Source organism: Schistocerca nitens, chromosome 3, assembly GCF_023898315.1.
Source record: "Schistocerca nitens isolate TAMUIC-IGC-003100 chromosome 3, iqSchNite1.1, whole genome shotgun sequence".
Lineage (NCBI taxonomy): Eukaryota > Metazoa > Arthropoda > Insecta > Orthoptera > Acrididae > Schistocerca > Schistocerca nitens.
Genome location: NC_064616.1, coordinates 27,720,933 through 27,747,866, shown reverse-complemented (window position 1 = coordinate 27,747,866; position 26,934 = coordinate 27,720,933).

Sequence of the window (26,934 nt, the reverse complement as noted above, 5' to 3'; positions counted from 1 at the left end):
TTTTACATTCCGATTCACCTCTGCAGGTTTACTGTATCCATTGGACCTTCCCATTGACGATGAACACAGAAATTGCATTAGAATTAAATATAAGAGACACAACGCCGACTTAAGTACAAGAAAACTGAGTCTTCTTACGGTCTATGTCTTAAGCGTTTCCTGTGTCACCAGTTTTACATTCCGATGCACTTCTGCTGGTTTACTGTATCCCTTGCACCTTTCCATTGTCGATGAAACACAGATATCGCATCGGAATTAAATATAAGAGACACATTGCCGACTTAAGTACAGGAAGACAGAGTCTTCCTACTGTCTATGTTTTGAGCGTTTCGTGTGTCACTAGTTTTACATTCCCATGCACCTCGGCAGGTTTACTGTATCCCTTGGACCTTCACATTTACGATGAAACACAGAAATTGCATCGGAAATAAATATAAGAGACACAATGCCGACATAAGTACAGGAACACTAAGTCTTCCTACTGTCTATGTTTTGACCGTTTCCGGTGTCATCAGTTTTACTTTCCGATGCACCTCTGCAGGTTTACTATGTCCCTTGGACCTTCCCACTCACGATGAAACACAGAAATTTAATCGAAAATAAATATAAGAGACACAATGCCGACTTAAGTACAGGAAGACTGAGCCTTCCTACTGTCTATGTTTTGAGCGTTTCCTGTGTCACCAGTTTTACATTCCGATGCACCTATGCAGGTTTACTGTATCCCTTGGACATTCCCATTGACGATGAAACACAGAAATTGCATCGGAATTAAATATAAGAGACACATTGCCGACTTAAGTACAGGAAGACAGAGTCTTCCTACTGTCTATGTTTTGAGCGTTTCGTGTGTCACTAGTTTTACATTCCCATGCACCTCGGCAGGTTTACTGTATCCCTTGGACCTTCACATTTACGATGAAACACAGAAATTGCATCGGAAATAAATATAAGAGACACAATGCCGACATAAGTACAGGAAGACTAAGTCTTCCTACTGTCTATGTTTTGACCGTTTCCGGTGTCATCAGTTTTACTTTCCGATGCACCTCTGCAGGTTTACTATGTCCCTTGGACCTTCCCACTCACGATGAAACACAGAAATTTCATCGGAAATAAATATAAGAGACACAATGCCGACTTAAGTACAGGAAGACTGAGCCTTCCTACTGTCTATGTTTTGAGCGTTTCCTGTGTCACCAGTTTTACATTCCGATGCACCTATGCAGGTTTACTGTATCCCTTGGACGTTCCCATTGACGATGAAACACAGAAATTGCATCGGAATTAAATATAAGAGACACAATGCCGACTTAAGTACAGGAAGACTGAGTCTTCCTACTGTCTATGCTTTGAGCGTTACCTGTGTCACCAGTTTTACATTCCGATGGACCTCTGCAGGTTTACTGTATCCCTTGGACGTTCCCATTGACGATGAAACACAGAAATTGCATCGGAATTAAATTTAAGAGACACAATGCCGACTTAAGTACAAGTAAACTGAGTCTTCTTACGGTTTATGTTTTGAGCGTTTCCTGTGTCACCAGTTTTACATTCCGATGCACCTCTGCAGGTTTACTGCATCCATTGGACTTTCCCATTGACGATGAAACACAGAATATGCATCGGAATTAAATATAAGAGACACAATGCCAACTTAAGTACAGGAAGACTGAGTCTTCCTACAGTCTATGTTCTGAGCGTTTCCTGTGTCACCAGTTTTACATTCTGATGCACCTCTGCAGGTTTACTGTATCCCTTGGACCTTCCCATTGACGACGAAACACAGAAATTGCATCGGAATTTAATGTAAGAGACACAATGCCGACTTAAGTACAGGAAGACTGGGTCTTCATACTGTCTATAATTTGAGCGTTTCCTGTGTCACTAGTCTTACATTCCGATGCACTTCTGCAGGTTTGCTGTATCTCTTGGACCTTCCCATTAACGATGAAACACAGAAAATGCATCGGATTTAAATATAAGAGACACAATGCCGACTTAAGTACAGGAAGACTGAGTCTTCCTACTGTGTATGTTTTGAGCGTTCCTGTGTCACCAGTTTTACATTCTGATGCACCTCTGCAGGTTTACCGTATCCCTTGTACCTTCCCATTGACGATGAAACACAGAAATTGCATCGGAATTAAATATAAGAGACACAATGCCGACTTAAGTACAGGAAGACTGAGTCTTCCTACTGTCTATGTTTTGAGCGTTACCTGTGTCACCAGTTTTACATTCCGATGCACCTCTGCAGGTTTACTGTATCCATTGGACCTTCCCATCGACGATGAAACACATAAATTACATCGGAATTAAATATAAGAGACACAACGCCGACTTAAGTACCAGAAAACTAAGTCTTCTTATGGTCTATGCCTTGAGCGTTTCCTGTGTCACCAGTTTTACATTCCGGTGCTCTTCTGCCGGTTTACTGTATCCCTTGGACCTTCCCATTGTCGATGAAACACAGAAATCGCATCGGAATTAAATATATGAGACACAATGCCGACTTAAGTACAGGTAGACTAAGTCTTCCTACTGTCTATGTTTTGAGCGTTTCCTGTGTCATCAGTTTTACTTTCCGATGCACCTCTGCAGGTTTACTATATCCCTTGGACCTTCCCATTCACGATGAAACACAGAAATTTCATCGGAAATAAATATTAGAGACACAATGCCGACTTAAGTACAGGAAGACTGAGTCTTCCTACTGTCTATGTTTTGAGCGTTTCCTGTGTCATCCGTTTTACATTCCGATGCACCTATGCAGGTTTACTGTGTCCCTTGGACCTTCCCATTGGCGATGAAACACACAAATTGCATAGTAATTAAATATAAGAGACACAATGCCGACTTAAGTACAGGAAGACTGAGTCTTCCTACTGTCTATGTTTTGAGCGTTTCCTGTGTCACCAGTTTTACATTCCGATTCACCTCTGCAGGTTTACTGTATCCATTGGACCTTCCCATTGACGATGAACACAGAAATTGCATTAGAATTAAATATAAGAGACACAACGCCGACTTAAGTACAAGAAAACTGAGTCTTCTTACGGTCTATGTCTTAAGCGTTTCCTGTGTCACCAGTTTTACATTCCGATGCATTTCTGCTGGTTTACTGTATCCCTAGCACCTTTCCATTGTCGATGAAACACAGAAATCGCATCGGAATTAAATATAAGAGACACATTGCCGACTTAAGTACAGGAAGACAGAGTCTTCCTACTGTCTATGTTTTGAGCGTTTCGTGTGTCACTAGTTTTACATTCCCATGCACCTCGGCAGGTTTACTGTATCCCTTGGACCTTCACATTTACGATGAAACACAGAAATTGCATCGGAAATAAATATAAGAGACACAATGCCGACAAAAGTACAGGAAGACTAAGTCTTCCTACTGTCTATGTTTTGACCGTTTCCGGTGTCATCAGTTTTACTTTCCGATGCACCTCTGCAGGTTTACTATGTCCCTTGGACCTTCCCACTCACGATGAAACACAGAATTTTCATCGGAAATAAATATAAGAGACACAATGCCGACTTAAGTACAGGAAGACTGAGCCTTCCTACTGTCTATGATTTGAGCGTTTCCTGTGTCACCAGTTTTACATTCCGATGCACCTATGCAGGTTTACTGTATCCCTTGGACCTTCCCATTGACGATGAAACACAGAAATTTGCATCGGAATTAAATATAAGAGACACAATGCCGACTTAAGTACAGGAAGACTGAGTCTTCCTACTGTCTATGCTTTGAGCGTTACCTGTGTCACCAGTTTTACATTCCGATGGACCTCTGCAGGTTTACTGTATCCCTTGGACCTTCCCATTGTCGATGAAACACAGAAATCGCATCGGAATTAATTATAAGAGACACAATGCCGACTTAAGTACAGGAAGACTGAGTTTTCCTACTGTCTATAATTTGAGTGTTTCCTGTGTCACCAGTTTTACATTCCGATGCACCTCTACAGTTTTACTGTGTCCCTTGAACCTTCCCATTGTCGATGAAACACAGAAATTGCATAGGAATTAAATATAAGAGACACAATGCCGACTTAAGTACAGGAAGACTGAGTCTACCTACTGTCTATGTTTTGAGCGTTTCGTGTGTCACTAGTTTTACATTCCGATGCACCTCTGCAGGTTTACTGTACCCCTTGGACGTTCCCATTGACGATGAAACACAGAAATTGCATCGGAATTAAATGTAAGAGACACATTGCCGACTTAAGTACAGGAAGACAGAGTCTTCCTACTGTCTATGTTTTGAGCGTTTCGTGTGTCACTAGTTTTACATTCCCATGCACCTCGGCAGGTTTACTGTATCCCTTGGACCTTCACATTTACGATGAAACACAGAAATTGCATCGGAAATAAATATAAGAGACACAATGCCGACATAAGTACAGGAAGACTAAGTCTTCCTACTGTCTATGTTTTGACCGTTTCCGGTGTCATCAGTTTTACTTTCCGATGCACCTCTGCAGGTTTACTATGTCCCTTGGACCTTCCCACTCACGATGAAACACAGAAATTTCATCGGAAATAAATATAAGAGACACAATGCCGACTTAAGTACAGGAAGACTGAGCCTTCCTACTGTCTATGTTTTGAGCGTTTCCTGTGTCACCAGTTTTACATTCCGATGCACCTATGCAGGTTTACTGTATCCCTTGGACGTTCCCATTGACGATGAAACACAGAAATTGCATCGGAATTAAATATAAGAGACACAATGCCGACTTAAGTACAGGAAGACTGAGTCTTCCTACTGTCTATGCTTTGAGCGTTACCTGTGTCACCAGTTTTACATTCCGATGGTCCTCTGCAGGTTTACTGTATCCCTTGGACGTTCCCATTGACGATGAAACACAGAAATTGCATCGGAATTAAATTTAAGAGACACAATGCCGACTTAAGTACAAGAAAACTGAGTCTTCTTACGGTTTATGTTTTGAGCGTTTCCTGTGTCACCAGTTTTACATTCCGATGCACCTCTGCAGGTTTACTGCATCCATTGGACCTTCCCATTGACGATGAAACACAGAAAATGCATCGGAATTAAATATAAGAGACACAATGCCAACATAAGTACAGGAAGACTGAGTCTTCCTACAGTCTATGTTTTGAGCGTTTCCTGTGTCACCAGTTTTACATTCTGATGCACCTCTGCAGGTTTACTGTATCCCTTGGACCTTCCCATTGACGACGAAACACAGAAATTGCATCGGAATTTAATGTAAGAGACACAATGCCGACTTAAGTACAGGAAGACTGGGTCTTCATTCTGTCTATAATTTCAGCGTTTCCTGTGTCACTAGTCTTACATTCCGATGCACTTCTGCAGGTTTGCTGTATCTCTTGGACCTTCCCATTAACGATGAAACACAGAAAATGCATCGGATTTAAATATAAGAGACACAATGCCGACTTAAGTACAGGAAGACTGAGTCTTCCTACTGTGTATGTTTTGAGCGTTCCTGTGTCACCAGTTTTACATTCTGATGCACCTCTGCAGGTTTACCGTATCCCTTGTACCTTCCCATTGACGATGAAACACAGAAATTGCATCGGAATGAAATATAAGAGACACAAAGCCGACTTAAGTACAGGAAGACTGAGTTTTCCTATTGTCTATAATTTGAGTGTTTCCTTTGTCACCAGTTTTACATTCCGATGCACCTCTACAGTTTTACTGTGTCCCTTGAACCTTCCCATTGTCGATGAAACACAGAAATTGCATAGGAATTAAATATAAGAGACACAAAGCCGACTTAAGTACAGGAAGACTGAGTCTACCTACTGTCTATGTTTTGAGCGTTTCGTGTGTCACTAGTTTTACATTCCGATGCACCTCTGCAGGTTTACTGTACCCCTTGGACCTTCCCATTGACGATGAAACACAGAAATTGCATCGGAATTAAATATAAGAGACACAAAGCCGACTTAAGTACAGGAAGACTGAGTCTTCCTACTGTCTATGTTTTGAGCGTTACCTGTGTCACCAGTTTTGCATTCCGATGCACCTCTGCAGGTTTACTGTATCCATTGGACCTTCCCATTGGCGATGAAACACACAAATTGCATAGTAATTAAATATAAGAGACACAATGCCGACTTAAGTACAGGAAGACTGAGTCTTCCTACTGTCTATGTTTTGAGCGTTTCCTGTGTCACCAGTTTTACATTCCGATTCACCTCTGCAGGTTTACTGTATCCATTGGACCTTCCCATTGACGATGAACACAGAAATTGCATTAGAATTAAATATAAGAGACACAACGCCGACTTAAGTACCAGAAAACTAAGTCTTCTTATGGTCTATGTCTTGAGCGTTTCCTGTGTCACCAGTTTTACATTCCGGTGCTCTTCTGCCGGTTTACTGTATCCCTTGGACCTTCCCATTGTCGATGAAACACAGAAATCGCATCGGAATTAAATATATGAGACACAATGCCGACTTAAGTACAGGTGGACTAAGTCTTCCTACTGTCTATGTTTTGAGCGTTTCCTGTGTCATCAGTTTTACTTTCCGATGCACCTCTGCAGGTTTACTATATCCCTTGGACCTTCCCATTCACGATGAAACACAGAAATTTTATTGGAAATAAATATTAGAGACACAATGCCGACTTAAGTACAGGAACACTGAGTCTTCCTACTGTCTATGTTTTGAGCGTTTCCTGTGTCATCCGTTTTACATTCCGATGCACCTCTGCAGGTTTACTGTATCCCTTGGACCTTCCCATCGGCGATGAAACACACAAATTGCATAGTAATTAAATATAAGAGACACAATGCCGACTTAAGTACAGGAAGACTGAGTCTTCCTACTGTCTATGTTTTGAGCGTTTCCTGTGTCACCAGATTTACATTCCGATTCACCTCTGCAGGTTTACTGTATCCATTGGACCTTCCCATTGACGATGAACACAGAAATTGCATTAGAATTAAATATAAGAGACACAACGCCGACTTAAGTACAAGAAAACTGAGTCTTCTTACGGTCTATGTCTTAAGCGTTTCCTGTGTCACCAGTTTTACATTCCGATGCACTTCTGCTGGTTTACTGTATCCCTTGCACCTTTCCATTGTCGATGAAACACAGAAATCGCATCGGAATTAAATATAAGAGACACATTGCCGACTTAAGTACAGGAAGACAGAGTCTTCCTACTGTCTATGTTTTGAGCGTTTCGTGTGTCACTAGTTTTACATTCTGATGAACCTCTGCAGGTTTACTGTATCCCTTGGACCTTCACATTTACGATGAAACACAGAAATTGCATCGGAAATAAATATAAGAGACACAATGCCGACATAAGTACAGGAAGACTAAGTCTTCCTACTGTCTATGTTTTGACCGTTTCCGGTGTCATCAGTTTTACTTTCCGATGCACCTCTGCAGGTTTACTATGTCCCTTGGACCTTCCCACTCACGATGAAACACAGAAATTTCATCGGAAATAAATATAAGAGACACAATGCCGACTTAAGTACAGGAAGACTGAGCCTTCCTACTGTCTATGTTTTGAGCGTTTCCTGTGTCACCAGTTTTACATTCCGATGCACCTATGCAGGTTTACTGTATCCCTTGGACGTTCCCATTGACGATGAAACACAGAAATTGCATCGGAATTAAATATAAGAGACACAATGCCGACTTAAGTACAGGAAGACTGAGTCTTCCTACTGTCTATGCTTTGAGCGTTACCTGTGTCACCAGTTTTACATTCCGATGGACCTCTGCAGGTTTACTGTATGCCTTGGACGTTCCCATTGACGATGAAACACAGAAATTGCATCGGAATTAAATTTAAGAGACACAATGCCGACTTAAGTACAAGAAAACTGAGTCTTCTTACGGTTTATGTTTTGAGCGTTTCCTGTGTCACCAGTTTTACATTCCGATGCACCTCTGCAGGTTTACTGCATCCATTGGACCTTCCCATTGACGATGAAACACAGAAAATGCATCGGAATTAAATATAAGAGACACATTGCCGACTTAAGTACAGGAAGACTGAGTCTTCCTACTGTCTATGTCTTTGAGCGTTTCCTGTGTCACCAGTTTTACATTCTGATGCACCTCTGCAGGTTTACTGTATCCCTTGGACCTTCCCATTGACGATGAAACACAGAAATTGCATCGGAATTTAATGTAAGAGACACAATGCCGACTTAAGTACAGGAAGACTGGGTCTTCATACTGTCTATAATTTCAGCGTTTCCTGTGTCACTAGTCTTACATTCCGAAGCACTTCTGCAGGTTTGCTGTATCTCTTGGACCTTCCCATTAACGATGAAACACAGAAAATGCATCGGATTTAAATATAAGGGACACAATGCCGACTTAAGTACAGGATGACTGAGTCTTCCTACTGTGTATGTTTTGAGCGTTTCCTGTGTCACCACTTTTACATTCTGATGCACCTCTGCAGGTTTACCGTATCCCTTGTACCTTCCCATTGACGATGAAACACAGAAATTGCATCGGAATGAAATATAAGAGACACAAAGCCGACTTAAGTACAGGAAGACTGAGTTTTCCAATTGTCTATAATTTGAGTGTTTCCTGTGTCACCAGTTTTACATTCCGATGCACCTCTACAGTTTTACTGTGTCCCTTGAACCTTCCCATTGTCGATGAAACACAGAAATTGCATAGGAATTAAATATAAGAGACACAATGCCGACTTAAGTACAGGAATACTGAGTCTACCTACTGTCTATGTTTTGAGCGTTTCGTGTGTCACTAGTTTTACATTCCGATGCACCTCTGCAGGTTTACTGTACCCCTTGGACCTTCCCATTGACGATGAAACACAGAAATTGCATCGGAATTAAATATAAGAGACACAAAGCCGACTTAAGTACAGGAAGACTGAGTCTTCCTACTGTCTATGTTTTGAGCGTTACCTGTGTCACCAGTTTTACATTCCGATGCACCTCTGCAGGTTTACTGTATCCATTGGACCTTCTAATCGACGATGAAACACATAAATTACATCGGAATTAAATATAAGAGACACAACGCCGACTTAAGTACCAGAAAACTAAGTCTTCTTATGGTCTGTGTCTTGAGCGTTTCCTGTGTCACCAGTTTTACATTCCGGTGCTCTTCTGCCGGTTTACTGTATCCCTTGGACCTTCCCATTGTCGATGAAACACAGAAATCGCATCGGAATTAAATATATGAGACACAATGCCGACTTAAGTACAGGTAGACTAAGTCTTCCTACTGTCTATGTTTTGAGCGTTTCCTGTGTCATCAGTTTTACTTTCCGATGCACCTCTGCAGGTTTACTATATCCCTTGGACCTTCCCATTCACGATGAAACACAGAAATTTCATCGGAAATAAATATTAGAGACACAATGCCGACTTAAGTACAGGAAGACTGAGTCTTCCTACTGTCTATGTTTTGAGCGTTTCCTGTGTCATCCGTTTTACATTCCGATGCACCTCTGCAGGTTTACTGTATCCCTTGGACCTTCCCATTGGCGATGAAACACACAAATTGCATAGTAATTAAATATAAGAGACACAATGCCGACTTAAGTACAGGAAGACTGAGTCTTCCTACTGTCTATGTTTTGAGCGTTTCCTGTGTCACCAGTTTTACATTCCGATTCACCTCTGCAGGTTTACTGTATCCATAGGACCTTCCCATTGACGATGAACACAGAAATTGCATTAGAATTAAATATAAGAGACACAACGCCGACTTAAGTACAAGAAAACTGAGTCTTCTTACGGTCTATGTCTTAAGCGTTTCCTGTGTCACCAGTTTTACATTCCGATGCACTTCTGCTGGTTTACTGTATCCCTTGCACCTTTCCATTGTCGATGAAACACAGAAATCACATCGGAATTAAATATAAGAGACACATTGCCGACTTAAGTACAGGAAGACAGAGTCTTCCTACTGTCTATGTTTTGAGCGTTTCGTGTGTCACTAGTTTTACATTCCCATGCACCTCGGCAGGTTTACTGTATCCCTTGGACCTTCACATTTACGATGAAACACAGAAATTGCATCGGAAATAAATATAAGAGACACAATGCCGACATAAGTACAGGAAGACTAAGTCTTCCTACTGTCTATGTTTTGACCGTTTCCGGTGTCATCAGTTTTACTTTCCGATGCACCTCTGCAGGTTTACTATGTCCCTTGGACCTTCCCACTCACGATGAAACACAGAAATTTCATCGGAAATAAATATAAGAGACACAATGCCGACTTAAGTACAGGAAGACTGAGCCTTCCTACTGTCTATGTTTTGAGCGTTTCCTGTGTCACCAGTTTTACATTCCGATGCACCTATGCAGGTTTACTGTATCCCTTGGACGTTCCCATTGACGATGAAACACAGAAATTGCATCGGAATTAAATATAAGAGACACATTGCCGACTTAAGTACAGGAAGACAGACTCTTCCTACTGTCTATGTTTTGAGCGTTTCGTGTGTCACTAGTTTTACATTCTCATGCACCTCGGCAGGTTTACTGTATCCCTTGGACCTTCACTTTTACGATGAAACACAGAAATTGCATCGGAAATAAATATAAGAGACACAATGCCGACATAAGTACAGGAAGACTAAGTCTTCCTACTGTCTATGTTTTGACCGTTTCCGGTGTCATCAGTTTTACTTTCCGATGCACCTCTGCAGGTTTACTATGTCCCTTGGACCTTCCCACTCACGATGAAACACAGAAATTTCATCGGAAATAAATATAAGAGACACAATGCCGACTTAAGTACAGGAAGACTGAGCCTTCCTACTGACTATGTTATGAGCGTTTACTGTGTCACCAGTTTTACATTCCGATGCACCTATGCAGGTTTACTGTATCCCTTGGACGTTCGCATTGACGATGAAACACAGAAATTGCATCGGAATGAAATATAAGAGACACAATGCCGACTTAAGTACAGGAAGACTGAGTCTTCCTACTGTCTATGCTTTGAGCGTTACCTGTGTCACCAGTTTTACATTCCGATGGACCTCTGCAGGTTTACTGTATCCCTTGGACGTTCGAATTGACGATGAAACACAGAAATTGCATCGGAATTAAATTTAAGAGACACAATGCCGACTTAAGTACAAGAAAACTGAGTCTTCCTACGGTCTATGTTTTGAGCGTTTCCTGAGTCACCAGTTTTACATTCTGATGCACCTCTGCAGGTTTACTGTATCCCTTGGACCTTCCCATTGACGATGAAACACAGAAATTGCATCGGAATTTAATGTAAGAGACACAATGCCGACTTAAGTACAGGAAGACTGGGTCTTCATACTGTCTATAATTTGAGCGTTTCCTGTGTCACTAGTCTTACATTCCGATGCACTTCTGCAGGTTTGCTGTATCTCTTGGACCTTCCCATTAACGATGAAACACAGAAATTGCATCGGAATGAAATATAAGAGACACAGAGCCGACTTAAGTACAAGAAGACTGAGTCTACCTACTGTCTATGTTTTGAGCGTTTCGTGTGTCACTAGTTTTACATTCCGATGCACCTCTGCAGGTTTACTGTACCCCTTGGACCTTCCCATTGACGATGAAACACAGAAATTGCATCGGAATTAAATATAAGAGACACAATGCCGACTTAAGTACAGGAAGACTGAGTCTTCCTACTGTCTATGATTTGAGCGTTACCTGTGTCACCAGTTTTACATTCCGATGCACCTCTGCAAGTATACTGTATCCATTGGACTTTCCCATCGACGATGAAACACATAAATTACATCGGAATTAAATATAAGAGACACAACGCCGACATAAGTACCAGAAAACTAAGTCTTCTTATGGTCTATGTCTTGAGCGTTTCCTGTGTCACCAGTTTTACATTCCTGTGCACTTCTGCTGGTTTACTGTATCCCTTGGACCTTTCCATTGTCGATGAGACACAGAAATCGCATCGGAATTAAATATAAGAGACACATTGCCGACTTAAGTACAGGAAGACAGAGTCTTCCTACTGTCTATGTTTTGACCGTTTCCGGTGTCATCAGTTTTACTTTCCGATGCACCACTGCAGGTTTACTATGTCCCTTGGACCTTCCCACTCACGATGAAACACAGAAATTTCATCGGAAATAAATATAAGAGACACAATGCCGACTTAAGTACAGTAAGACTGAGTCTTCCTATTGTCTATGCTTTGAGCGTTACCTGTGTCACCAGTTTTACATGCCGATGGACCTCTGCAGGTTTACTGTATCCCTTGGACCTTCCCATTGTCGATGAAACACAGAAATCGCATCGGAATTAATTATAAGAGACACAATGCCGACTTAAGTACAGGAAGACTGAGTCTTCCTACTGTCTATGTTTTGAGCGTTTCCTGTGTCACCAGTTTTACATTCCGATGCACCTATGCAGGTATACTGTATCCCTTGGACCTTCCCATTGACGATGAAACACAGAAATTGCATCGGAATTAAATATAAGAGACACAATGCCGACTTAAGTACAGGAAGACTGAGTCTTCCTACTGTCTATGCTTTGAGCGTTACCTGTGTCACCAGTTTTACATTCCGATGGACCTCTGCAGGTTTACTGTATCCCTTGGACGTTCCAATTGACGATGAAACACAGAAATTGCATCGGAATTAAATTTAAGAGACACAATGCCGACTTAAGTACAAGAAAACTGAGTCTTCTTACGGTTTATGTTTTGAGCGTTTCCTGTGTCACCAGTTTTACATTCCGATGCACCTCTGCAGGTTTACTGCATCCATTGGACCTTCCCATTGACGATGAAACACAGAAAATGCATCGGAATTAAATATAAGAGACACAATGCCGACTTAAGTACAGGAAGACTGAGTCTTCCTACGGTCTATGTTTTGAGCGTTTCCTGCGTCACCAGTTTTACATTCTGATGCACCTCTGCAGGTTTACTGTATCCCTTGGACCGTCCCATTGACGATGAAACACAGAAATTGCATCAGAATTTAATGTAAGAGACACAATGCCGACTTAAGTACAGGAAGACTGGGTTTTCATACTGTCTATAATTTGAGCGTTTCCTGTGTCACTAGTCTTACATTCCGATGCACTTCTGCAGGTTTGCTGTATCTCTTGGACCTTCCCATTAACGATGAAACACAGAAAATGCATCGGATTTAAATATAATAGACACAATGCCGACTTAAGTACAGGAAGACTGAGTCTTCCTACTGTGTATGTTTTGAGCGTTTCCTGTGTCACCAGTTTTACATTCTGATGCACCTCTGCAGGTTTACCGTATCCCTTGTACCTTCCCATTGACGATGAAACACAGAAATTGCATCGGAATGAAATATAAGAGACACAAAGCCGACTTAAGTACAGGAAGACTGAGTTTTCCTACTGTCTATAATTTGAGTGTTTCCTGTGTCACCAGTTTTACATTCCGATGCACCTCTACAGTTTTACTGTGTCCCTTGAACCTTCCCATTGTCGATGAAACACAGAAATTGCATAGGAATTAAATATAAGAGACACAATGCCGACATAAGTACAGGAAGACTTAGTCTACCTACTGTCTATGTTTTGAGAGTTTCGTGTGTCACTAGTTTTACATTCCGATGCACCTCTGCAGGTTTACTGTACCCCTTGGACCTTCCCATTGACGATGAAACACAGAAATTGCATCGGAATTAAATATAAAAGACACAATGCCGACTTAAGTACAGGAAGACTGAGTCTTCCTACTGTCTATGTTTTGAGCGTTACCTGTGTCACCAGTTTTACATTCCGATGCACCTCTGCAAGTTTACTGTATCCATTGGATTTTCCCATCGACGATGAAACACATAAATTACATCGGAATTAAATATAAGAGACACAACGCCGACATAAGTAAGAGAAAACTAAGTCTTCTTATGGTCTATGTCTTGAGCGTTTCCTGTGTCACCAGTTTTACATTCCGGTGCACTTCTGCCGGTTTACTGTATCACTTGGACCTTCCCATTGTCGATGAAACACATAAATCGCATCGGAATTAAATATATGAGACACAATGCCGACTTAAGTACAGGTAGACTAAGTCTTCCTACTGTCTATATTTTGAGCGTTTCCTGTGTCATCAGTTTTACTTTCCGATGCACCTCTGCAGGTTTACTATATCCCTTGGACCGTCCCATTCACGATGAAACACAGAAATTTCATCGGAAATAAATATTAGAGACACAATGCCGACTTAAGTACAGGAAGACTGAGTCTTCCTACTGTCTATGTTTTGAGCGTTTCCTGTGTCATCCGTTTTACATTCCGATGCACCTCTGCAGGTTTACTGTATCCCTTGGACCTTCCCATTGGCGATGAAACACACAAATTGCATAGTAATTAAATATAAGAGACACAATGCCGACTTAAGTACAGGAAGACTGAGTCTTCCTACTGTCTATGTTTTGAGCGTTTCCTGTGTCACCAGTTTTACATTCCGATTCACCTCTGCAGGTTTACTGTATCCATTGGACCTTCCCATTGACGATGAACACAGAAATTGCATTAGAATTAAATATAAGAGACACAACGCCGGCTTAAGTACAAGAAAACTGAGTCTCCTTACGGTCTATGTCTTAAGCGTTTCCTGTGTCACCAGTTTTACATTCCGATGCACCTCTACAGTTTTACTGTGTCCCTTGAACCTTCCCATTGACGATGAACACAGAAATTGCATTAGAATTAAATATAAGAGACACATTGCCGACTTAAGTACAGGAAGACTGAGTCTTCCTACTGTCTATATTATGAGCATTTGCTGTGTCACCAGTTTTACATTCTGATGCACCTCTGCAGGTTTACTGTATCCCTTGGACCTTCCCATTGACGATGAAACACAGAAATTGCATCGGAATTAAATGTAAGAGACACAATGCCGACTTAAGTACAGGAAGACTGAGTCTTCTTACTGTCTATGTTTTGAAAGTTTCCTGTGTCACTAGTTTTACATTCTGATGAACCTCTGCAATTTTACTGTATCCCTTGGACCTTCCCATTGACGATGAAACACAGAAATTGCATCGGAATTAAATATTAGAGACACAATGCCGACTTAAGTACAGGAAGACTAAGTCTTCCTACAGTCTATAATTTGAGCGTTTCCTGTGTCACCAGTTTTACATTCCGATGCGCCTCTACAGATTTACAGTATCCCTTGGACCTTCACAGTGACGATGAAACACAGAAATTGCATCGGAATTAAATATAAGAGACACAATGCCGACTTAAGTACAGGAAGACTGAGTCTTCTTACTGTCTATGTTTTGAGCGTTTCCTGTGTCATCAGTTTTACTTTCCGATGCACCTCTGCAGGTTTACTATATCCCTTGGACCTTCCCATTCACGATGAAACACAGAAATTTCATCGGAAATAAATATAAGAGACACAATGCCGACTTAAGTACAGGAAGACTGAGTCTTCCTACTGTCTATGTTTTGAGCGATTCCTGTGTCATCAGTTTTACATTCCGATGCACCTCTGCAGGTTTACTGTATCCCTTGGACCTTCCCATTGTCGATGAAACACAGAAATCGCATCGGAAGCAAATATAAGAGACACAATGCCGACTTAAGTACAGGAAGACTGAGTCTTCCTACTGTCTATGTTTTGAGCGTTTCGTGTGTCACTAGTTTTACATTCCGATGCACCTCTCCAGGTTAACTGTAGCACTTGGACCTTCCCATTGACGATGAAACACAGAAATTGCATAGGAATTAAATATAAGAGACACAATGCCGACTTAAGTACAGGAAGACTGAGTCTTCCTACTGTCTATGTTTTGAGCGTTTCGTGTGTCACTAGTTTTACATTCCGATGCACCTCTGCAGGTTTACTGTATCCCTTGGACCTTCCCATTGACGATGAAACACAGAAATTGCATCGGAATTAAATATAAGAGACACAATGCCGACTTAAGTACAGGAAGACTGAGTCTTCCTACTGTGTATGTTTTGAGCGTTTCCTGTGTCACCAGTTTTACATTCTGATGCACCTCAGCAGGTTTACCGTATCCCTTGTACCTTCCCATTGACGATGAAACACAGAAATTGCATCGGAATGAAATATAAGAGACACAATGCCGACTTAAGTACAGGAAGACTGAGTTTTCCTACTGTCTATAATTTGAGTGTTTCCTGTGTCAACAGTTTTACATTCCGATGCACCTCTACAGTTTTACTGTGTCCCTTGAACCTTCCCATTGTCGATGAAACACAGAAATTGCATAGGAATTAAATAAAAGAGACACAATGCCGACTTAAGTACAGGAAGACTGAGTCTTCCTACTGTCTATGTTTTGAGCGTTACCTGTGTCACCAGTTTTACATTCCGATGCACCTCTGCAGGTTTACTGCATCCATTGGACCTTCCCATCGACGATGAAACACATAAATTTCATCGGAATTAAATATAAGAGACACAACGCCGACTCAAGTACCAGAAAACTAAGTCTTCTTATGGTCTATGTCTTGAGCGTTTCCTGTGTCACCAGTTTTACATTCCGGTGCACTTCTGCCGGTTTACTGTATCCCTTGGACCTTCCCATTGTCGATGAAACACAGAAATCGCATCGGAATTAAATATATGAGACACAATGCCGACTTAAGTACAGGAAGACTAAGTCTTCCTACTGTCTATGTTTTGAGCGTTTCCTGTGTCATCAGTTTTACATTCCGATGCACCTCTGCAGGTTTACTATATCCCTTGGACCTTCCCATTCACGATGAAACACAGAAACTTCATCGGAAATAAATATTAGAGACACAATGCCGACTTAAGTACAGGAAGACTGAGTCTTCCTACTGTCTATGTTTTGAGCGTTTCCTGTGTCATCCGTTTTACATTCCGATGCACCTCTGCAGGTTTACTGTATCCCTTGGACCTTCCCATTGGCGATGAAACACACAAATTGCATAGTTATTAAATATAAGAGACACAATGCCGACTTAAGTACAGGAAGACTGAGTGTTCCTACTGTCTATGCTTTGAGCGTTACCTGTGTCACCAGTTTTACATTCCGATGGACCTCTGCAGGTTTACTGTATCCCTTGGACGTTCCCATTGACGATGAAACACAGAAATTGCATCGGAATTAAATTTAAGAGACACAATGCCGACTTAAGTACAAGAAAACTGAGTCTTCTTACGGTTTATGTTTTGAGCGTTTCCTGTGTCACTAGTTTTACATTCCCATGCACCTCGGCAGGTTTACTGTATCCCTTGGACCTTCACATTTACGATGAAACACAGAAATTGCATCGGAAATAAATATAAGAGACACAATGCCGACATAAGTACAGGAAGACTAAGTCTTCCTACTGTCTATGTTTTGACCGTTTCCGGTGTCATCAGTTTTACTTTCCGATGCACCTCTGCAGGTTTACTATGTCCCTTGGACCTTCCCACTAACGATGAAACACAGAAATTTCATCGGAAATAAATATAAGAGACACAATGCCGACTTAAGTACAGGAAGACTGAGCCTTCCTACTGTCTATGTTTTGAGCGTTTCCTGTGTCACCAGTTTTACATTCCGATGCACCTATGCAGGTTTACTGTATCCCTTGGACGTTCCCATTGACGATGAAACACAGAAATTGCATCGGAATTAAATATAAGAGACACATTGCCGACTTAAGTACAGGCAGACAGAGTCTTCCTACTGTCTAAGTTTTGAGCGTTTCGTGTGTCACTAGTTTTACATTCCCATGCACCTCGGCAGGTTTACTGTATCCCTTGGACCTTCACATTTACGATGAAACACAGAAATTGCATCGGAAATAAATATAAGAGACACAATGCCGACATAAGTACAGGAAGACTAAGTCTTCCTACTGTCTATGTTTTGACCGTTTCCGGTGTCATCAGTTTTACTTTCCGATGCACCTCTGCAGGTTTACTATGTCCCTGGACCTTCCCACTAACGATGAAACACAGAAATTTCATCGGAAATAAATATAAGAGACACAATGCCGACTTAAGTACAGGAAGACTGAGCCTTCCTACTGTCTATGTTTTGAGCGTTTCCTGTGTCACCAGTTTTACATTCCGATGCACCTATGCAGGTTTACTGTATCCCTTGGACGTTCCCATTGACGATGAAACACAGAAATTGCATCGGAATTAAATATAAGAGACACAATGCCGAGTTAAGTACAGGAAGACTGAGTCTTCCTACTGTCTATGCTTTGAGCGTTACCTGTGTCACCAGTTTTACATTCCGATGGACCTCTGCAGGTTTACTGTATCCCTTGGACGTTCCAATTGACGATGAAACACAGAAATTGCATCGGAATTAAATTTAAGAGACACAATGCCGACTTAAGTACAAGAAAACTGAGTCTTCATACGGTTTATGTTTTGAGCGTTTCCTGTGTCACCAGTTTTACATTCCGATGCACCTCTGCAGGTTTACTGCATCCATTGGACCTTCCCATCGACGATGAAACACAGAAAATGCATCGGAATTAAATATAAGAGACACAATGCCGACTTAAGTACAGGAAGACTGAGTCTTCCTACAGTCTATGTTTTGAGCGTTTCCTGTGTCACCAGTTTTACATTCTGATGCACCTCTGCAGGTTTACCGTATCCCTTGTACCTTCCCATTGACGATGAAACACAGAAATTGCATCGGAATGAAATATAAGAGACACAAAGCCGACTTAAGTACAGGAAGACTGAGTTTTCCTACTGTCTATAATTTGAGTGTTTCCTGTGTCACCAGTTTTACATTCCGATGCACCTCTACAGTTTTACTGTGTCCCTTGAACCTTCCCATTGTCGATGAAACACAGAAATTGCATAGGAATTAAATATAAGAGACACAATGCCGACTTAAGTACAGGAAGACTGAGTCTACCTACTGTCTATGTTTTGAGCGTTTCGTGTGTCACTAGTTTTACATTCCGATGCACCTCTGCAGGTTTACTGTACCCCTTGGACCTTCCCATTGACGATGAAACACAGAAATTGCATCGGAATTAAATATAAGAGACACAATGCCGACTTAAGTACAGGAAGACTGAGTCTTCCTACTGTCTATGTTTTGAGCGTTACCTGTGTCACCAGTTTTACATTCCGATGCACCTCTGCGGGTTTACTGTATCGATTGGACCTTCCCATCGACGATGAAACACATAAATTACATCGGAATTAAATATAAGAGACACAACGCCGACTTAAGTACCAGAAAACTAAGTCTTCTTATGGTCTATGTCTTGAGCGTTTCCTGTGTCACCAGTTTTACATTCCGATGCTTCTCTGCAGGTTTACTGTACCCCTTGGACCTTCCCATTGACGATGAACATAGAAATTGCATTAGAATTAAATATAAGAGACACAACGCCGACTTAAGTACAAGAAAACTGAGTCTTCTTACGGTCTATGTCTTAAGCTTTTCCTGTGTCACCAGTTTTACATTCCGATGCACTTCTGCTGGTTTACTGTATCCCTTGGACCTTTCCATTGTCGATGAAACACAGAAATCGCATCGGAATTAAATATAAGAGACACATTGCCGACTTGAGTACAGGAAGACAGAGTCTTCCTACTGTCTATGTTTTGAGCGTTTCGTGTGTCACTAGTTTTACATTCCCATGCACCTCGGCAGGTTTACTGTATCCCTTGGACCTTCACATTTACGATGAAACACAGAAATTGCATCGGAAATAAATATAAGAGACACAATGCCGACATAAGTACAGGAAGACTAAGTCTTCCTACTGTCTATGTTTTGACCGTTTCCGGTGTCATCAGTTTTACTTTCCGATGCACCTCTGCAGGTTTACTATGTCCCTTGGACCTTCCCACTAACGATGAAACACAGAAATTTCATCGGAAATAAATATAAGAGACACAATGCCGACTTAAGTACAGGAAGACTGAGCCTTCCTACTGTCTATGTTTTGAGCGTTTCCTGTGTCACCAGTTTTACATTCCGATGCACCTATGCAGGTTTACTGTATCCCTTGGACGTTCCCATTGACGATGAAACACAGAAATTGCATCGGAATTAAATATAAGAGACACATTGCCGACTTAAGTACAGGCAGACAGAGTCTTCCTACTGTCTAAGTTTTGAGCGTTTCGTGTGTCACTAGTTTTACATTCCCATGCACCTCGGCAGGTTTACTGTATCCCTTGGACCTTCACATTTACGATGAAACACAGAAATTGCATCGGAAATAAATATAAGAGACACAATGCCGACATAAGTACAGGAAGACTAAGTCTTCCTACTGTCTATGTTTTGACCGTTTCCGGTGTCATCAGTTTTACTTTCCGATGCACCTCTGCAGGTTTACTATGTCCCTTGGACCTTCCCACTAACGATGAAACACAGAAATTTCATCGGAAATAAATATAAGAGACACAATGCCGACTTAAGTACAGGAAGACTGAGCCTTCCTACTGTCTATGTTTTGAGCGTTTCCTGTGTCACCAGTTTTACATTCCGATGCACCTATGCAGGTTTACTGTATCCCTTGGACGTTCCCATTGACGATGAAACACAGAAATTGCATCGGAATTAAATATAAGAGACACAATGCCGAGTTAAGTACAGGAAGACTGAGTCTTCCTACTGTCTATGCTTTGAGCGTTACCTGTGTCACCAGTTTTACATTCCGATGGACCTCTGCAGGTTTACTGTATCCCTTGGACGTTCCAATTGACGATGAAACACAGAAATTGCATCGGAATTAAATTTAAGAGACACAATGCCGACTTAAGTACAAGAAAACTGAGTCTTCATACGGTTTATGTTTTGAGCGTTTCCTGTGTCACCAGTTTTACATTCCGATGCACCTCTGCAGGTTTACTGCATCCATTGGACCTTCCCATCGACGATGAAACACAGAAAATGCATCGGAATTAAATATAAGAGACACAATGCCGACTTAAGTACAGGAAGACTGAGTCTTCCTACAGTCTATGTTTTGAGCGTTTCCTGTGTCACCAGTTTTACATTCTGATGCACCTCTGCAGGTTTACCGTATCCCTTGTACCTTCCCATTGACGATGAAACACAGAAATTGCATCGGAATGAAATATAAGAGACACAAAGCCGACTTAAGTACAGGAAGACTGAGTTTTCCTACTGTCTATAATTTGAGTGTTTCCTGTGTCACCAGTTTTACATTCCGATGCACCTCTACAGTTTTACTGTGTCCCTTGAACCTTCCCATTGTCGATGAAACACAGAAATTGCATAGGAATTAAATATAAGAGACACAATGCCGACTTAAGTACAGGAAGACTGAGTCTACCTACTGTCTATGTTTTGAGCGTTTCGTGTGTCACTAGTTTTACATTCCGATGCACCTCTGCAGGTTTACTGTACCCCTTGGACCTTCCCATTGACGATGAAACACAGAAATTGCATCGGAATTAAATATAAGAGACACAATGCCGACTTAAGTACAGGAAGACTGAGTCTTCCTACTGTCTATGTTTTGAGCGTTACCTGTGTCACCAGTTTTACATTCCGATGCACCTCTGCGGGTTTACTGTATCGATTGCACCTTCCCATCGACGATGAAACACATAAATTACATCGGAATTAAATATAAGAGACACAACGCCGACTTAAGTACCAGAAAACTAAGTCTTCTTATGGTCTATGTCTTGAGCGTTTCCTGTGTCACCAGTTTTACATTCCGATGCTTCTCTGCAGGTTTACTGTACCCCTTGGACCTTCCCATTGACGATGAACATAGAAATTGCATTAGAATTAAATATAAGAGACACAACGCCGACTTAAGTACAAGAAAACTGAGTCTTCTTACGGTCTATGTCTTAAGCTTTTCCTGTGTCACCAGTTTTACATTCCGATGCACTTCTGCTGGTTTACTGTATCCCTTGGACCTTTCCATTGTCGATGAAACACAGAAATCGCATCGGAATTAAATATAAGAGACACATTGCCGACTTGAGTACAGGAAGACAGAGTCTTCCTACTGTCTATGTTTTGAGCGTTTCGTGTGTCACTAGTTTTACATTCCCATGCACCTCGGCAGGTTTACTGTATCCCTTGGACCTTCACATTTACGATGAAACACAGAAATTGCATCGGAAATAAATATAAGAGACACAATGCCGACATAAGTACAGGAAGACTAAGTCTTCCTACTGTCTATGTTTTGACCGTTTCCAGTGTCATCAGTTTTACTTTCCGATGCTCCTCTGCAGGTTTACTATGTCCCTTGGACCTTCCCACTCACGATGAAACACAGAAATTTCATCGCAAATAAATATAAGAGACACAATGCCGACTTAAGAACAGGAAGACTGAGCCTTCCTACTGTCTATGTTTTGAGCGTTTCCTGTGTCACCAGTTTTACATTCCGATGCACCTATGCAGGTTTACTGTATCCCTTGGACGTTCCCATTGACGATGAAACACAGAAATTGCATCGGAATTAAATATAAGAGATACATTGCCGACTTAAGTACAGGCAGACAGAGTCTTCCTACTGTCTATGATTGAGCGTTTCGTGTGTCACTAGTTTTACATTCCCATGCACCTCGGCAGGTTTACTGTATCCCTTGGACCTTCACATTTACGATGAAACACAGAAATTGCATCGGAAATAAATATAAGAGACACAATGCCGACATAAGTACAGGAAGACTAAGTCTTCCTTCTGTCTATGTTTTGACCGTTTCCGGTGTCATCAGTTTTACTTTCCGATGCACCTCTGCAGGTTTACTATGTCCCTTGGACCTTCCCACTCACGATGAAACACAGAAATTTCATCGGAAATAAATATAAGAGACACAATGCCGACTTAAGTACAGGAAGACTGAGCCTTCCTACTGTCTATGTTTTGAGCGTTTCCTGTGTCACCAGTTTTACATTCTGATGCACCTCTGCAGGTTTACCGTATCCCTTGTACCTTCCCATTGACGATGAAACACAGAAATTGCATCGGAATGAAATATAAGAGACACAAAGCCGACTTAAGTACAGGAAGACTGAGTTTTCCTGCTGTCTATAATTTGAGCGTTTCCTGTGTCACCAGTTTTACATTCCGATGCGCCTCTACAGTTTTACTGTGTCCCTTGTACCTTCCCATTGTCGATGAAACACAGAAATTGCATAGGAATTAAATATAAGAGACACAATGCCGACTTAAGTACAGGAAGACTCAGTCTACCTACTGTCTATGTTTTGAGCGTTTCCTGTGTCACTAGTTTTACATTCCGATGCACCTCTGCAGGTTTACTGTACCCCTTGGACCTTCCCATTGGCGATGAAACACACAAATTGCATAGTAATTAAATATAAGAGACACAATGCCGACTTAAGAACAGGAAGACTGAGTCTTCCTACTGTCTATGTTTTGAGCGTTTCCTGTGTCACCAGTTTTACATTCCGATTCACCTCTGCAGGTTTACTGTATCCATTGGACCTTCCCATTGACGATGAACACAGAAATTGCATTAGAATTAAATATAAGAGACACAACGCCGACTTAAGTACAAGAAAACTGAGTCTTCTTACGGTCTATGTCTTAAGCGTTTCCTGTGTCACCAGTTTTACATTCCGATGCACTTCTGCTGGTTTACTGTATCCCTCGGACCTTTCCATTGTCGATGAAGCACAGAAATCGCATCGGAATTAAATATAAGAGACGCATTGCCGACTTAAGTACAGGAAGACAGAGTCTTCCTACTGTCTATGTTTTGAGCGTTTCGTGTGTCACTAGTTTTACATGCCCATGCACCTCGCAGGTTTACTGTATCCCTTGGACCTTCACATTTACGATGAAACACAGAAATTGCATCGGAAATGAATATTAGAGACACAATGCCGACATAAGTACAGGAAGACTAAGTCTTCCTACTGTCTATGTTTTGACCGTTTCCGGTGTCATCAGTTTTACTTTCCGATGCACCTCTGCAGGTTTACTATGTCCCTTGGACCTTCCCACTCACGATGAAACACAGAAATTTCATCGGAAATAAATATAAGAGACACAATGCCGACTTAAGTACAGGAAGACTGAGCCTTCCTACTGTCTATGTTTTGAGCGTTTCCTGTGTCACCAGTTTTACATTCCGATGCACCTATGCAGGTTTACTGTATCCCTTGGACGTTCCCATTGACGATGAAACACAGAAATTGCATCCGAATTAAATTTAAGAGACACAATGCCGACTTAAGTACAGGAAGACTGAGTCTTCCTACTGTCTATGCTTTGAGCGTTACCTGTGTCACCAGTTTTACATTCCGATGGACCTCTGCAGGTTTACTGTATCCCTTGGACCTTCCCATTGTCGATGAAACACAGAAATCGCATCGGAATTAATTATAAGAGACACAATGCCGACTTAAGTACAGGAAGACTGAGTCTTCCTACTGTCTATGTTTTGAGCGTTTCCTGTGTCACCAGTTTTACATTCCGATGCACCTAGGCAGGTATACTGTATCCCTTGGACCTTCCCATTGACGATGAAACACAGAAATTGCATCGGAATTAAATATAAGAGACACAATGCCGACTTAAGTACAGGAAGACTGAGTCTTCCTACTGTCTATGTTTTGAGCGTTACCTGTGTCACCAGTTTTACATTCCGATGCACCTCTGCAGGTTTACTGCATCCATTGGACCTTCCCATTGACGTTGAAACACAGAAAATGCATCGGAATTAAATATAAGAGACACAATGCCGACTTAAGTACAGGAAGACTGAGTCTTCCTACTGTCTATGTTTTGAGCGTTTCCTGTGTCACCCGTTTTACATTCTGATGCACCTCTGCAGGTTTACTGTATCCCTTGGACCTTCCCATTGACGATGAAACACAGAAATTGCATCGGAATTAAATGTAAGAGACACAATGCCGACTTAAGTACAGGAAGACTGGGTCTTCATACTGTCTATAATTTGAGCGTTTCCTGTGTCACTAGTCTTACATTCCGATGCACTTCTGCAGGTTTGCTGTATCTCTTGGACCTTCCCATTAACGATGAAACACAGAAATTGCATCGGATTTAAATATAAGAGACACAATGCCGACTTAAGTACAGGAAGACTGAGTCTTCCTACTGTGTATGTTTTGAGCGTTTCCTGTGTCACCAGTTTTACATTCTGATGCACCTCAGCAGGTTTACCGTATCCCTTGGACCTTCCCATTGACGATGAAACACAGAAATTGCATCGGAATTAAATGTTAGAGACACAATGCCGACTTAAGTACAGGAAGACTGGGTCTTCATACTGTCTATAATTTGAGCGTTTCCTGTGTCACTAGTCTTACATTCCGATGCACTTCTGCAGGTTTGCTGTATCTCTTGGACCTTCCCATTAACGATGAAACACAGAAATTGCATCGGATTTAAATATAAGAGTCACAATGCCGACTTAAGTACAGGAAGACTGAGTCTTCCTACTGTGTATGTTTTGAGCGTTTCCTGTGTCACCAGTTTTACATTCTGATGCACCTCAGCAGGTTTACCGTATCCCTTGTACCTTCCCATTGACGATGAAACACAGAAATCGCATCGGAATGAAATATAAGAGACACAATGCCGACTTAAGTACAGGAAGACTGAGTTTTCCTACTGTCTATAATTTGAGTGTTTCCTGTGTCACCAGTTTTACATTCCGATGCACCTCTACAGTTTTACTGTGTCCCTTGAACCTTCCCATTGTCGATGAAACACAAAAATTGCATAGGAATTAAATATAAGAGACACAATGCCGACTTAAGTACAGGAAGACTGAGTCTTCCTACTGTCTATGTTTTGAGCGTTTCGTGTGTCACTAGTTTTACATTCCGATGCACCTCTGCAGGTTTACTGTACCCCTTGGACCTTCCCATTGACGATGAAACACAGAAATTGCATCAGAATTAAATATAAGAGACACAATGCCGACTTAAGTACAGGAAGACTGAGTCTTCCTACTGTCTATGTTTTGAGCGTTACCTGTGTCACCAGTTTTACATTCCGATGCACCTCTGCAGGTTTACTGTATCCATTGGACCTTCCCATAGACGATGAAACACATAAATTACATCGGAATTAAATATAAGAGACACAACGCCGACTTAAGTTCCAGAACTCTAAGTCTTCTTATGGTCTATGTCTTGAGCGTTTCCTGTGTCACCAGTTTTACATTCCGGTGCACTTCTGCCGGTTTACTGTATCCCTTGGACCTTCCCATTGTCGATGAAACACAGAAATCGCATCGTAATTAAATATATGTGACACAATGACGACTTAAGTACAGGAAGACTAAGTCTTCCTACTGTCTATGTTTTGAGCGTTTCCTCTGTCATCAGTTTTACTTTCCGATGCACCTCTGCAGGTTTACTATATCCCTTGGACCTTCCCATTCACGATGAAACACAGAAATTTCATCGGAAATAAATATTAGAGACACAATGCCGACTTAAGTACAGGAAGACTGAGGCTTCCTACTGTCTATGTTTTGAGAGTTTCCTGTGTCATCCGGTTTACATTCCGATGCACCTCTGCAGGTTTACTGTATCCCTTGGACCTTCCCATTGGCGATGAAACACAGAAATTGCATAGTAATTAAATATAAGAGACACAATGCCGACTTAAGTACAGGAAGACTGAGTCTTCCTACTGTCTAGGTTTTGAGCGTTTCCTGTGTCACCAGTTTTACATTCAGATTCACCTCTGCAGGTTTACTGTATCCCGTGGACCTTCCCATTGACGATGAAACACAGAAATTGCATCGGAATTAAATGTATGAGACACAATGCCGACTTAAGTACAGGAAGACTGGGTCTTCATACTGTCTATAATTTGAGCGTTTCCTGTGTCACTAGTCTTACATTCCGATGCACTTCTGCAGGTTTGCTGTATCTCTTGGACCTTCCCATTAACGATGAAACACAGAAATTGCATCGGATTTAAATATAAGAGACACAATGCCGACTTAAG